The sequence below is a fragment of the Lepidothrix coronata genome, unplaced genomic scaffold, assembly GCF_001604755.1.
Source record: "Lepidothrix coronata isolate B3197 unplaced genomic scaffold, Lepidothrix_coronata-1.0 Scaffold240, whole genome shotgun sequence".
In the NCBI taxonomy this organism is placed as follows: Eukaryota; Metazoa; Chordata; class Aves; order Passeriformes; family Pipridae; genus Lepidothrix; species Lepidothrix coronata.
In genome coordinates, this window is record NW_016690420.1 from 278,185 (window position 1) to 292,753 (window position 14,569).

The window sequence follows — 14,569 nt, forward strand, 5'->3', positions numbered from 1 at the left end:
AAAGATGCTACATCCAGTTGTGAGCCACAAGCAAAAGAAAATAAAAAAAAGTCTGGCATGATTTTATTTTTCAAATCTCTGCTGATTTTTATTTTGTGTTGTCTATGGCAGCAAGTACTTGGAAACAGAGTTTGATCGGCAGAAAACCAAACTGGTTTTTGTAGCCATTCATGTGGAATTAGGTTACTATAATGCTTCAGCCTTTTTTAAAAACACTGTGATTATTTTTTCTCCTGAAATCTGACAAAGGACTTTAATTGCAATTCTTACTGACATCAAAATATTTTCTCACTTTCCTGGTATGCTGGAATCTGGTCCCATATTCTTAGATAGCCTTGTCTGGGGAATATTTTCGTACACTGTATTATTCCATATTTATTGCCTCTGGACCGTGAACATTTATGAACATTCATCAATGATATGTATTCTGCAAAAACACTTTCTGAGACCAAAAAAAAGTATATCCTGCAAGGATCGTGGCTGTGTCAAAATATATCATTTAGCTTCTTATGAATGCTTGATTCCTTACTGAATTTCTCTAAAACAAAAAAGCTTCCAAGTCTGTGGATGTAATTTTCTGAGATTCAGAAAAGTTCAGCTGTTTGAAGAGGTGAAAGAGATGAGGGCTAGTTTATATTTTTTTTTGTCAGGTTGGTGTGTGATTTGTCTGCCCAGAACCTTTGACTAGCACTCACTTTTTAGTACCTGCCCAATCCCCTCCTTGAATCCACATAAACTTTTTACATCCCCGACATCCTTTAGCAAGCTGCTCCTTGAATCTTTTCTTGTGTATTATGTGTATTTCTTTTCTCTGTCTGACACTTTATCTTAACCTCTCAAGAAAAAAAAAAGATTGTTTCAATAATCACAGACTGCCTCCAAAAGCAGCAGCAGTATGTGAAGAACCAAGGGCTGGTCCCATCGAGGCATATTCGGTGTGGGGAGCCTGAGGACTACTATGTAATCATTTAAAATGTGAAAGGCATGGAAGGTACCACAACAACTACACTAAAAGGCAGAAGCATGTCTCTTGTGATGACTTTCAGACCTCCTGAGATTATCTCACACGTGAACTGTCTCCACCAGAAAGACCCTACTAATTTATTTTAGCGTTGCACAGAGGTATTTTGCTCAGCAGATTGAAAGGTTTTACTGGATTAGTGAGTAACAAACGTGCTCTTTTGACCTATTGCCCCCTTCATTAAGGGTTCATTTTATAGCTATTCCCTGCATTTTAACAATGTTGAATTTAATCTCTATCTACTGTTGATGTGAGAGGTAGGAGCAGAGGAATCGATAGTAGGGTGCCTGGCTGACACTCTGATTCTTTCAGAGCACAGCAGGAGAAAAGTATTTGAGTATTTGTGCAGGACTAAATGTTTTCTGTCCCTCTGCTTAACTTTCAGTTTTGCTGGGTTTTGTTTGTTTGTTTGTTTGTTTTCCCCTATAATTTCTAAATATTTAATTTCTTTCCATTTTTCCTTTTCTCTCCCCCAGGAAATTCCACCATTCTTAAACTGAGATGCGTAAACGCTTATGAAGTAGCTACCAAATTAGCTTCACTTCTTGCACATTAACTTCTGTAAAGAAACTGAAATGGAAACTTGAGGTCTGTTCGGCTTGGACCCACTCTTACAGGAAAGAAAACCAAAAAGGATTCAGTTATTTGCCAAAAGGCCAGAAGGGCAGCCATGCCCACCACAATCTCTATGAGAGGAAAGCAATGGGCTGTAGAAACACAACAGGTCACCTGCAAGTGTGGATGTGCCAGACCTACCTGTGTCTACTTCCATTTGTTCTCCCTTCTCAATCCTTTCTGATCCTTCTGGGCTTGGTTGTCTGGGATTCTGACAACCTGTTAGAATAGAAGCAGAAGAAAAACACATCATCCATGGAATGATGTTGCTATGACCACGATTATGTGGCAGATGGAGAGGACAAGGAGACTGGAAAATATATTTCAGTTCATTTCAGGAAGCTTTATTTGTGTTCTATATCATATCTGTCTCAATAACGATAGAAGAATGTATCCAACCAAAGACTAACTCTGGCTCTGTATAAATGGAAATATTTTATTTTTACAACCAAGACAGAAAATAAAAACAGATTTTCCTTATGAAAGTAATATTAAAGTATTTGATATTTTCCATAATAAATCAAACTTCATTGGTGCTTGCTTTTATACACTTGAAGGAAGATGGTGTGCTACATGCTGGCCTTAGAATTGTGCAGTTTTATGTAATAGTAATGTTATGAATGTAATGTAGTATAATATTGGCAACATTAACCCAGACAAGTTTTTTTGGCACTATGCAAGAGTCAGAGTCAGGCACTGGCTGTGTTCTCACACTGGTGGTATCCCTTGTACCATGTTTACATCACGGAATCTTTCCCTTTGCCAATGCAATGTGCTATAGCACAACTGTGTGTTCCATTAAGGACAGTAAAGTGCATATTTAAGAAGGGCTGAATCCAAGTGCCTTCATGTTTGCCAAAGCCTTTGTATGGGCACCCATTAACTACTTTGTATTAGGTCAGTACATGGTGAATAATTTTATATTTTAGGGAAAACTGGACACATTCCTCAAGAGTCAGAGAACAGTGGAGGTTATTCAGAGTAGCAAATGGTGTGCCACGCTAATTAATTCTGTTTGCAATCCTGCACTGACACGTCCACTTGGCATCCAGGACTTGAGCTGACATCTCTCAGCAGACCTGCATGGGATGTTGCTTAGGGTTTGCAAGAAAGTGCTTCACTGCTTAATGTACATACACCCTTAGAAAGACATCTTCCTTCACTGGAAGGGCTTGCAGAGGTATTGGGTTTGCCAGAATACTTGGCAAGCAGGTCCACTGCTTTTTATCTTCAGGAGGTGCAACATGGCCTTTTCCTAATGCCTAACTTCTATTTGCAGATTCTGTTGTTTCAGTAGTTTCTACCCTTCTGCAGTTTGAAGATACTGAAGGTAGGTGCAAAAACCTTTAGAGATTCTATGTGAGGGAACTGCTCTCCAGCCTGTCTGAGCTTGCATTCCCTGCTCCTCTCGGAGCTGCCCATGGGGCCACACAACATTCTGAATTGCAGGTTCCAACTCCCCGTTTTAATCCTTGGAGATCTTGACAGTACCACTTATTTCTGTCCCATAGGGATGCAAAGAAGTGTATGCAAATAAGAGCTGGTAAGCAGAAGTGTTAAGCTATACTACACTGAAGATGTCAACAAAACTACTAGAAAAATATAGTCCTACTCCCCTTATAAATTCCTGAGCTATAATTACAGATAATGGATTGGACAGGTTTTTTTTTTCTTCTTTGAAAGGCTTGTTTGAAATGTTCACTGCAGTAGCCGAAATGTGAATCCTTGTTTTCCTAAGTATAACGTTGAACATGTCATCAAACACAAAGACATATTTTGTGCATTTTCTCTCTCTTCCTCCGGGCTGGAGGAGGGAGCTGCACTATAACAATAGCTGGATCTGCAGAAGCCTTTCCATGCCTGACTGTAAATCATTTTACAATTATCTAAGCTCTTCATAGACAGCTTTTCCATGGCTGTGCATGATATCTGAAATCCCCAGGATATCAATCAACACACATAAGAAGTGGATTTCCTGACTAAAATACAATTACCAAGAAGGGCACCTCTTTGCCTGGAGCAGCTGGCAACCTACACAGACAGTACAGACCACAGACCACTTCAAGAGTGGAACCCATTTTGACTAACTTTAGTAATTAAAAACAGCAAACGAGTCTTCACAGATTTTTCAGGCTCCTGCTTTAGTCAATAATGGAAAGAGGAACCTTCAGCAAGGGATTTGTTCAAAACCATAGCACAAGGTAAGATATATGAAATGGAGTAGCTTAATTTTTTGTGCTGTCTGCAGTGGGAAAGTGTGTAATAAGATTTAAACTTGTTAAAAGGCTGAGATTAATTTAGACCACAATTTTGTACAATCTTCTCCATCCCCTTCCCATCAGTTTTTAGTGGGAGCCATGTACAGGCTTCATCTTTGAGAAGCTCTTGGGACAGCTGAAAACAGGGCCAGAGGTAGCAGGTGAAGAGTGAGGACAGTCCAGTGCTAAAAGTCACACTCCTCTCTTACCTATTCAGGTGGTCCCTACTGACATGTCTTTCAGCAATGGATTGCTTTGCTAGTATTGATACCAGAAGTTACTGGGAATTATGTCTTTCATTTTTAGTAAGCCTTTCATGTGTTGTTTGTGTGTGTGTGTGCTCGTGTTTTGAAGAGGCAGTGGGTGTCAGGTAGGGATGTGGTTAAGGCTTGACATGTAGGGGAGCAGCAAAAAGAGCTGAAAAACAACTCTGATACAGAAAATGTTGTCATACTGAATGTGCCCATCGTGACAAAGTGACTTGGATTTACATGGGGGAAGAAAAAAGGATTGTCATGAGAGAAAACGTGTGAAGTCACAAGCACGGCACGGAATGAGTCAGATCGTCTGAGTCAGGAGGGATCTGGTACTACAGGACTCAGGTCTGCGTAGGAAGAATCAGATTATTCAGCATCTCTCTGTGGCTTTCTGCATCTTATTACAGTATTGATACTCCACTGCAGTCTCTTCCTCTCTCAGTGCTGCATTTGTTTCTTGGGAGAGCTCGACTCACTTTGGTTGTGTGACCCAAAAGAGACTTAGCTAGTTTCCCTGACATATGAGTGTTATTTGCAGCTCACATCCACGCTTGGGATTCCAGCACGGATTTTTCACTGGAGAAAAAAAGCCATCCATATCACAGAGTCTGCATTGTGCCTGCATGTGTATTAGACTTGTACACTGGCGAGACAGAAGGAATCACACTGACAAGTCTCAGCATATTCAAAGAAAGGCAGTGATGCATTGTATTACTGGAGGTGGTAGAAAGTCAGGAATTTGTTATGGGACAACTGAATCCATCAAGGAAGGTGATAAATGAGACACATAGAGTTCGTATAGCACATGTTGTATATAAATCTAACAGTAAGAGAGATGTTAAGAGAATCCCTTTTCTGAACATTTCTTATTTTAAGAGTTGGTGTGAAGGTAGCTTTGGTATTAGAAAGATAAAGTTTACGTGAAATATTTTGCTCATATTGGAATACTATATACACTTTTTATTTCCCTCAAAAACATAGTGATGTGTTAGTTTATACTCTATGAAACATTTTGTTCAGAGATACTTACATAATAGTAATAATAATAGTATCAAAATTTAAGAAACTGGAAATAAGATAGCATTTTTTTCCTTTTCTTTTAATTTCAGAAAAGACTTGCTTAAATTACCTATGCATGTTTAAACTTCTTGTCTCAAGTAAAAGTATCATTCTACTGACACTTTGGCAAAAACACTTGTCAAGTTTCCATTTCTTTCTGCCTCAGCTGTTCTTCACATTGCTTTTTAAGTTGTATTACAATGATCACTTGTCTTTGTGTCACATTGAGAATCAATATTATTTGACTTGGAACTGAAGAAACCATCTTTATGAAGAAGGATGTGCATTAATTTAGAACATTAATATGCTGACAGATGATGTTCTCTTCCTGCTCTTTTCCCCATTAGACTATCCCCAGGAGTCATATCTTGGTTTAGTTAAATGCAGTGAGGGATGGTAATGTTCTTCTGAGTGTCTCCTGCTACAACGTTAGAGAGAAAGAAAACTCCAGACACAACAGTGATGCAAAAGACACAAGCCAGAGGGATAATTTACCATGGTTTTCAAATAACCTAATAGGCCTTAGGAATAGGAAAGCAAACTGGATCAATTTATTAAAAAGCTTTTTTTCAAATTGTGGTGTACACTACAAAAATGTTTTTCTGCTTTGCAACCCACTCAGTAGTGAGATGACCCAAGGCAGAACTGCAAAATAAGGTAAAATATCCCATCTATGCCTTTGAGAGCTGAGGAGCAGAGCAAGGAGCAGTTGCCATGCAATGAGAACAGCTCTCCTGTACGGGATTGGGGGTGGGGTTTGGTGTCCTGAGCACTCCTATAAACTGGTGATTTGGGACTCAGTGGCTTTATTAGGCCAGTTTTTCTCCACGAGGATTTAGATCAGTCCAGCAGTTTGAGATTGGAGGCTTATTCCCCACACTGAAACTGAAGATGAGGCTCAGGAACTTCCCACACAGACCCCTGCAAACAGACAAGGGGATGAAGGCTGTGCCCTCTTCATTTCAGAAGCAAAAAAATACTATTTGGACACTTGTGATGGGATAAATGATCAGACAAGGTGGGAATGGCTTCAAACTGAAAGTAGGTTTAGATTAGGTATTAGGAAGAAATTCTTTACTCTGAGGGTGGTGAGACATTGGCTCAGGTTGCCCAGAGAAGCTGTGGCTGCCCCATCCCTTGAAGTGTTCAAGGCCAGGATGGACAGGGCTTGGAGCAACCTGGGCTAGTGGAAGGTGTCCTGTCCATTGGCAGGGAAGTTGGAAGTAGGTGATCTTTGAGATTGCTTCCAACCCAAATCATTCTATGATTCTATGATTTTCTTATACCAGGATCACTGAGGCCACAGCTGCTGCAGTGCATCTCTCTCGAGGCTTCCCCAATGCTCATTTAAGTGCAGCTGTACAAATTTGCCTTGGTCCACCTCTATTTACTGGGAGACCAGTTCAGCATCCAGACTGACAGATATTTTGCCTACCCAAGACACCTTCGTTATCTGCAAATTTTCAAACTCTGATCCACAATTAGATCTGAGCTGACCCTGAACTCTATCGATCTGCTCTGATTGTCCTAAATGCTAAACACATCTTGTATTGACGAACATCCAAATGTATTCTGCAGCACCTTTAATAAAGGAAATTTCTGCATCAAACAGAAATGACTCAAATCTGAGTCAAGTGTTGTTGTCTCAACACAGGAAGTTGCATTTAAATAAGTAATAACATAAACTCTGAAATGGTATCAGGAATAGACTAGGTAAGGAAAATAGAACCAAATAGTCTGATGTTTTATTTTTCAGTTCTATTTAAAAGATGAGTGGCTAAAGATTAATGTTGCTTGAAACAAGAAAAGTTTAATTATGGCTGACAGGACAAAGGAGGGAAATAAAATGGAGGAGGAGACCTAACAACCTTGAAACAATAACTTGGTAGGAAGATAAGCAAAGGAGCACTGGGGATTGGAAGTGAAAAAGGACAAGATGGACTTTAGACATGCAAATGAATAGAACACACCAAATGAAAAACATGCATAAAGGTAAAAAGAGGAAAGCAGGAAGGCGAGAAAGAAAGAAAGAAAAAAAAGAAAGAAAGAAAGAAAAAAAAGAAAGAAAGAAAGAAAAAGGAAAGAAAGAAGGAAGGAAAGAAAGAAAGAAAGAAAGAAGGAAAGAAAGAAAGAAAGTTAATCTGTACAGAAATAGGATCACAAGATGATGCAGCCTGCGAGGTACCTCTAGTTATTCATTATTCTCTCTTCTGCTTCAATCATCCCAGGAGTAAAAGAGAGCAATATTCACGGTCTCTATTTATGAGGTGTCTGGGAGCCTAAGTCTCTTTGGTACTCCTGAGACTTTGAATCTTTAAGGCTGTTCAGAGCTTTGGTTCCTGGGCTTATGTTACCAGTAACAGAAGAGAAATATTGTAACACAAATTTTCCCAGAACTGAGAATGTCCTTAAATATCTACCTTGCCATTTTCCTGGAAGATATAATGCATATCCATCCAGTATTTGATAGTCTGTTAGCATTAATAAAAAGAGTTAGGATTTTTTCTCAAGGCATTAAAGAGTTTCAGAGTTAGAACAAGGTTTCCAGGCTCCTCACCCCAAGCCTTTTTGATTGCCCTTGCACTGCCACAGTGTTGATCAGTAAATCTCATAAAGCTTCTGGGTGTCCCACAGCTGCCAAAGCCTCTGGCATTACTGTAGTTCCCCTTCATTCCACCAGAAAATGCTACACTTGCTTCCTCTTGGTTGAAAATCACTGTGGTCTTACACAGCACCCATACAAACTGAAGACTCAGAGCAGATATGGAAGTGATTTAACAGCAAACAGAACCAAAAGGGAAGAGATGCAGGACATGCTTTGTGTCACTCTCATATTTGCTAATAGTTTTATTGGGTCCTGAGAACATATGGAGAATATGTGCCTCCAAGCTAATGGAAAACCAGCAAATTTTCTCATATTTGTGAAGGCACAAAGTTTAAATGATACCTCATAGTCAGATAGAAAAGAAGAAGAACCGCTCTTACTGCCTAGGTGGAAAAATGTTCAACCTCCACATCTCTGGTCCCTTTTGAGAAACATTTATTCACAGACCTAAATAAGACTCATGATGGTGAGTGTGCAGCTCCCACTCTGGCTCTGTGCTGAACAGGTACTTTTCAGATGAGTTGTAGAGGCCATGATTTTGTCTCCAAGATGTGAAATCAAGGCCTGTGCATTTTGCCAGTGATTCTTTCAAAACCATTCTACAGAGCAATGCAGATGGTGCTTCACAGGTTAAAAAGACTGTGCTTGATGGGGAAAGAGCTCATTTTTCTGAGCACATCCACCCTTGCTTTGCTACAAAATTTCCCATGAGATTTTCAAGTGCTTTATAGATAGTCCAGCCCTTCAAAGAAGGATTGTCCCTTTTTCAAAGGGAGATACAGAGAAAGTATAAAGTTCTAAAAGAAGTCTAGTGATTTAAACTTTTTGCCATTTGATCCTGTTCTGTACCAGTAAGTCACTGGAGGAAGATCATGAAGCATTTTCCCCTCTTTCCAAATGAAATGCTGTTTTCCCTTTCACCCTTTCAGAAGCATTATGTAGATTTTGATTTGAGAGACATTATGGCCGCCTCTGACAAAAATTGCTATAATATCAAGAGCCCTGGAGAACTTTAAAGCCCATTTGTGTCTGCTTCATGATAATTTGAAATTTTTTAAACTGCTAACAGATTTTGTACACATTAACTTGAAGGCTTTTTCTTCAGACCTTATACATATTAATTGCGGAGTGGGCGTTTTTTTAACTGCTCTTGGCATTTTAAAAGTACAGGCCATGGAAGGTGTTGTCTTACTTGATTTTCACATTTAAGAAAAGGGTAAAAATAGGAAATTTTGTAATTTCCATGCAATAGCCAGGTTGTGGTAGAAAAGACGCAGATGTATTGCTCTGTTGCAGACAGACTTCTGAGATCTGAAGTCAACTGCAAGATGAAAAGTGGTCCCAAAAGATGAGGCTCAAAATTAAATATGCTCTTTAATCAGATAAAAAAAGCTCATTTGAATAGTTCTGTATTTCACTGCAAAGAGATCTTACCTTGAGTATATTAAAATGCATGCTCTGCATCAATCAAGTAGAAAGTGCCTAAATTTGAATCACAAACCAGTAAGTGTCATGGAAGTATGTGAAAGCACCTCCTGAAGAGCAGAATGAAAAAACCCACACCCAAGTTCAAAGAACCAAACAGCCAAATCTGCTTTTGAAACCATGTTATTTTCTGACAGTACATACATTAACTCTGGCTGTTTACCCAGTTACCTGGGGAAAAAAAAATTGTTTCTACATTTTCACTTTAATTTCAAAGATTTGCTACTGAGTTCAGATGTGCTTTAATCTCTGAGGGAACACTCAAGATAAAGAGAGCAACAAAACTCCTCAAAGCAGCTCAGCCAAGTGAAGCTGCAGTGTCACAAAAGTGCAATAAAAATCCATTTCTCTTTCCTGCTCCTGATGGAGGAGTGTCCCCAGGCATGGAGCACATCCTGCAGCCCATCAGAGATGTTTCCATTTCTAGCCTTACTGGGACTAGAATGAGTTGACTGGGCACTGCCCTTGGTTTGGTTGGTAGCATCAACCTCACACCTCAGTGAATGCACATCCAAATTGCTGGTCACTGTGTTTCTGTGGGTTGTCACAAGTCTGTGTGAATCTGGAGCATCACAGGATCAAACACTGGTAATATTTCATCCTTTTTCAATGCAATGGAGACATTTCTGCTCACACAGTCTTTGTTGTTCTCTTGCCAAACCTTGCTGGCAACATGAAAACTCTCTGTTCCTGCACATTTCATGGAGAACTAGTTGGTCCTGACACTTGTGAATCCATCTTAAGTTTATAAATGGATGTACAGAAGTTAAAATAATGAAATTCTTGATAGGAATCAATTCTAGTTGTAAGCTTGTGGTTAAACCAGCTTTCTTTGCTGATTTTAATGAAATCACTGCCCTCCAGAAAACTTCTGAAATTAAAATGTGATCTGCTTTGGAAATGTCAAAATAAAAGTTTTAATATAAAAATATTGTCACATCTTTTCATTTATTTTAGTTTGAATATTCCTATATTATTTTCAGGTCTGTCATAAATATTACTCCATAGGCTTTGTTGGGAATGTGTCAAGTTACAGTGTGAAATAGATCCAGAAATACCATGACATTTACATGTTTTCTGACCTTTTAAAAAAGTTTTAAGTATGGTTACTATCAAGTGGAGATTGAAATGGAAAAGCACCATGAAGTATTTCAGAGTGTTTCTCATTTCATTAAGAAGAAAAGAGCAGCACTGAAAGCACTACCCAGAGAATAGCTGTTTTTTGATAGTCCAGTGTTTACTTGCAATAATTTAATATATATAAAATTACATTATTTTATGAAAACTATAAGAATTTTGGACTTTTTTCATGCAGCAGCAGATTTCAGTATGTCAGCTATTCCTTCCGATTCAGAAAGAAAATAAATCTTCAAGCTTTAGTGTTTCCAATGAACTCAAAATTCCAACGAACTCTAATAACCATCAATTTTCTTTTTTTCGGATTGGTTGTGTGCATATCTGACGTCTGAAAAGTTCCACAGTCACATTTTCAAATATGATCTGGAGACTTTAGGTAGCCAAGGCTGCATTTACATAGAGAACAGACAAGCTTTTAAGGGGTGCATCATCAGACACCTCATTTTCATGCCAAACAGGCAAGCTCAGAGGTGAGGCCTCAATTTCACACAGAAGAGAGGGCAGGAAAGGCAGAGCTCAATTCAGAGAAAACCCATTAAACTGTTAACAAGATATATTAAGGACATTCTGGACTTCTCTATGTGTGCATTTATATGTATATTATATAATGTGTAGCTATGAAAGTACACATATGGAGAGTTTTCCCTTTCATGTGGTCTATCCTAGTTCTAACCATAAGTCTTTAAATAAATTAAGACTTTATTAAGTCTTTGACCACTGCAGCAAGCAATGTTAGTTTATATTCTGAAAGACAGAAATATAAGTCATGCTTCTGACAATGTTTTTAAAACTTTTCTGTTACTCTAAAGAGGTGAAGGTGTTGGTGTTTGAAAACAAATCAGTGCTTCTTATTTGCTGTCTTCATTTTCATTGCATTTTTAAGTGTGTGAGATGACATGAGGTATTCTGGTTATTTGTCTGCCTGGCTTCTATTGAGTAAAACTAATAATTTCTAATGATTTTGGGAATAGCATTTTAAGCACAGTTTTTGCAGAGCTCACAATATCTACACCTTAAAATTGAGGTCTTAAACCTATTCGGTGCAGGTAGAAAAAGCAATATTCCCTTACGCTGCTTAAACACAGGTAAATACAAATATTTTTCCCCATAAAGGAATTTTCTAGCACACTGGGAACCTGACCGAAGATTTTTTGAAATAATTTTGCAGTTTTGTGTAGGTAGTATCCCAAAGAAGTGAGGGGAAGGGAAGGGACACAGAATGAATTAGGCTTAATTATGTAATTCAGTCAAATGCTATTTTTTTCCACATTAGGAAACAAACCGTTATCAGAAAATGTTAAGTTGTTGCAGTCAAAACCTTTCCTGTGAATGCACTTGTTTTAAACACTTACTAAAGATTTGTTCTGTGTCAGGGTGGGTTTCTAAGAAGCACAATGAAGGACTTTGCTCCTTTCCCAGAAAAGCCAATAGCCAATAGTCTGGGTATGGACGCAGCCTGTGTGACATCAGATTCAGCTCTCCATTCCTACGCGCTTGTTAAATTAATTCCAAAGTGGCCAAAGGTCTGGCATGCAAACTCTTTCTGTGGTGAACAGGTTCAGACATTTGATCTGGAGCTGTCAGGGCAGAGGTTTGAGCCTGACCTGGATTCACCATCCCGCTGTGTGAGCCCTTACCCATAGGCTGGTACTCACATATGCTCTGGGTTTCCCCAGGGTAACATTCCTACAGCCTTTGTTTTAACTAAAAACTGACACTAAAGCATTAGTGTGGTAGAGGAGGCATTTCTTCTCTTTGAAATTTATTTCAAAGGTAGCTGAGATTCAGCAGAATTCTGGTGAGGATATGTACCCACTGAGCACGAGCAAACACAGAAAACAGAGAGGGCTTTGAAATTTTTCCAAAGAACAAATCAAAATTCTTTTCCTCCTCTCTTCTCCCTTATATGACAAACAAAGGCCATTAATAATGACAAACAAAATGTAAAAACTTCTGTGACTTTCCTGGGGCTGGAAAGTGGGTCAGTAATTCAGCTTCTATAAGAATGCAATGTTTATGGCTCCCAGACACTTCTTTGCCTCCCTACATTGTATTATTTTTTTCCCTTGTATGTTGAAAATGCCCTGAAGTGTAAAAAGGAACTTTTAAGAACAACATGTGATTAAATAATGACAAAAATGGAATTGTTTAGAACAGTTTTGAAAATTTTAACTGAACTAGAGATAAAGATTATACCCTAATTTTGTTAGAGTGTTCAGAAATATACCTTCAGCAATGAAAGCCCTGCAGCTTGGAAAAGGAAAATGTAAACAGGTAGGCAGTTTAAAGCAAATTAGAAAGCAGTGGCATCTAACTTACACCTTATTTATACACAAACAACCCAAAATGTTACATGCATTGATTTTGTTGCATATGTAGAAAAATGTTCTAGTAATTTTATTTGAAATTTACTTCAAGTAATGGAATATTGTACTAATACCTGATATCTATATAATTTTCAGCACAACTGCTCCCATTTTAAAAACCAATCATCATCACAGCTTGAATGCAACAGGAACATAAAAGCCCAATTCATGAAAATATACTTGTACTTGTTTCAAGATGCTTACATCAAAGTCAGGCTCATATTTAAGACTCCCTTTGAACTAGATCTTTTCTGTGTATAGTTCAGGATGCAGATTTCTAGGACAAGAGAAGCTCAGTAAAGTGAAAATGATAAATAACTAAAGTTCTGCAGACAAGACTCTGACTTGGTTTTGCCTATAACTGTATTCAGCAGCTGGAAGCTCCTGCTTTGCCTCCAAACTCAATAAGTACCTTGTTTTAATTAATTTATTTACCTCATTATAGCAAAAATGACAAAACCCAAAGCCAAACCCAAAAAGGACTGCATCTATGAAAACCCACAATATTCCCTGTCACAATGTGTTCAGGAAGCTCTTTCTGCTCTGCTGGGAGATGAGGATGGCTGGGTTTCACTTGCACTGCTGCAGCCCTTGGTCAGCATTCCAGTTACTGAGCTCTGCAGCAGGGAAGTGTCTCACCACTCCAAGGTTATCCATTCCTGTGCAACATTTCCTGGTTGTATGCCTGACATTGCTCAGCCTTTCTGTCTCAGGTGTTGCTAGAAATCAAACAACACCTGCCCTATAAAGTGTATTAAGTTCACTCACACTGGTATCCATCTCCCACGAGTCTCACCTGACATCCATGTGTGTGTGAACATGCTACAAACCCAAGGGGATTAGAACTAGTGATGTATGTATTGTGATATATTATGGCACCAAAAAGCGGAGCCTGAGGACTAAAGATGCTGATCTATCATTGCTAAAAAATAATATCCCAGCCCTTCTTCCCTCAGAGCTGGCCTTCTCCTCACCTCCTGAGCATTCAACTCTCATTTGCATATTTTTGTGCAGATGTCTTCCATGATTTAATATCTTTGACAGAAGAATAGATGTAGTGTTTATTATTGATGAGTCTTGGAAATGCAGATCAGCATGCCCAGAGCAGAAGTAGTTTGTTTATTACTTAATGGCAAAGTGGTTGAATTCTAAAAAGGGCACTGATGTTATTATTTAATGACGGGCTGAAAACAGGCAGCAAAGAGAAACAACCTATTTGAAATTCTGCAGTGTCTGTTAGATAGTAATAATCTTCTGCCATAGAAGAGAAATAGAGGTAATTAATGCCTTCAAACTCCAGTTAACAACAGCATCCATTTCTTTCCATTCCTGACACTGTTTAAATACCACAAGGCAATATCTGAGCAGGGAAAATGGCAAATTTTCCAGGAAGGGTGGTGGAATTGCTGTGATAAAGTTCTGAAGATGCAAAACAAATGTTTTGCTGTGACAGCAAAATGCCAACTCATCCCTATATTGGCTAATTTGGTGGTTCTTCAGCTTTGTGTATAGAAAGGATCTGACTTTTCTGGGGAAAAAAAAAATAAAAAAACAATAACCATGCAGCACATACAGAGCTAAGGAAACATGAGAACTTTTTGGAAATCAAATCTTTGCAAATGCTTTATCTGCAAAATCGATTATCTTCTTATTGCGGCAAATACTCTTAGGAAGAGTGTCTCAATTTCATACAATCCTGTAAATAAGGACCATTACTGTGCAGGGAATTTCTCCCTCTGGTGGGCACAATGTGATAACGAAAGATA